The 1,631-nt window shown below is 31.3% G+C and overlaps 1 pseudogene; it reads left to right on the top strand.

The window, feature by feature from the left end:
• The window catches only part of LOC119585349, a 30,947-nt pseudogene extending 29,399 nt beyond the window's left edge, over positions 1-1,548 (top strand).
• Positions 1,549-1,631: the final 83 nt, after the last annotated feature.

Raw genomic sequence — 1,631 nt, 5'->3', positions numbered from 1 at the left:
AAAATAGTCTGCAGTGTGGAAAAGCAGTATTAGTGAATGTGATGAAAGTTGAGAGTGGATACATGTGAAAAGCTTGTCACAGCTAACTTATTACAATTGAGTGTCACTGAAAATTAAATTATATTAAAAAATGATTCAGTGAATGGTATTGAAAAGCAAAGTAAATGCAGGGAAATGTTGGGAGTGTGATGGTATGGATAGAGTTAGCCACTTTTTTGTTTTACTTATTGTACAGTAGACAGAATTCTTCAGAATATGAACACATGTATTGTAACCAGGTATGATAGATGTTTAATGGTACTTCATTGCATGCACATCCTGTAACTTTTGTACATGCTTGTGTGATTTTATTTTGAATCCAATGCTTGCTGCTGATGTAACATAAATGAAAACAGTTGTAGAGTGAAAAAAATAGACATGCATATATTTTTTGTTATATATTGTCAATCAAATGTATATAAGTCTGCAGAGATTTTTATTCATGGCATTTTTTCTTAAAAGTAACTGCACATTATCAAGGCAAGCCAAAGGTTGTCCAAAATTGGCTGTTGCAAATTAAAAGTGACTGTAATCATTGATGTTCATACCCAGAGTATCAAGATCTCTGTTTTATATATATATATATAATGTAAGGAAACTTGTTTACCCATGCAATATAGAAAATGATAGGAATTCATAGAATATTTACAGTGTTATTGTACAGTGTGTAATCATTCTGTGATTGATGAGAAAATATCAGTTGTGACAAGTCGGGCTGTAAGCTAGGAAACAAACAATATTAAATGAGTTATAGGTCTTTAATTATTCATTGTACATAATATGGTTCTGTAGATTTTCTTGAATCCATTGAAATTTACTTGAGTCAGGGGTAGATGATTTAAAAAATAATCAATTTCAAGCTACTGATTAATTCACTCTTCACCCATACCAAATATTATGCCTTTCCCATGTCTGTATCTTTGCTGTAATACTGCCACTCGCACATATAAATTAAACCCATTCGGTAAATGGTTGAGTGTGGAATGGAAAACATTTGCACTAATAGTATTTTATGAATTATTTCTTATATGTGATGTTACTATTTTACACTCTTAGTTATCATTAGAGATGCATAGCTTCAAGAAACTGTTGATATATATGTGTGTGTGTTTGTAGGTGCATGTGTGAGAAAATGGATTAAAGTATTGATGGTGCATCACAAATTGAATAAATAATATTTGATAGTCTGTGGTTTTCTGTTTATGAGCAGTTATCTGGAGAAATTTGTGTAACCTAAAACCATGAAAAATTTAGAGTTTTGTATAAGTATAACTGGAGGTTTTCCTGAATTAATTCCATGAATATCAAGAATGACTTGATAGAAACAAGTTTGAGAAACATGATTAGAAATACCCAATCTCAAAAATGCAATATTTAACCATAACACTACATGAGGATGTGCTTGTTTAGGACAAGAGAGGTTGGGATTTAAATATTTGACTATGTATGCTCAACTTTTGTGCTAAAGTAGGCTACATCTGTTTAAACATATATAAAAATCTTTTAAAAGCTGTTTCATTATAGATCCCTAGTAATCCTTATCCTTTGCTAAAGGCATCAAGTCACAACAGTTTTTATCCCCCCCCCCTCCA

The sequence above is a fragment of the Penaeus monodon genome, chromosome 19 (assembly GCF_015228065.2).
Source record: "Penaeus monodon isolate SGIC_2016 chromosome 19, NSTDA_Pmon_1, whole genome shotgun sequence".
Lineage (NCBI taxonomy): Eukaryota > Metazoa > Arthropoda > Malacostraca > Decapoda > Penaeidae > Penaeus > Penaeus monodon.
Note: the sequence above shows the minus strand (reverse complement) of the source record. Positions and strands in the feature narration are given on the sequence as shown.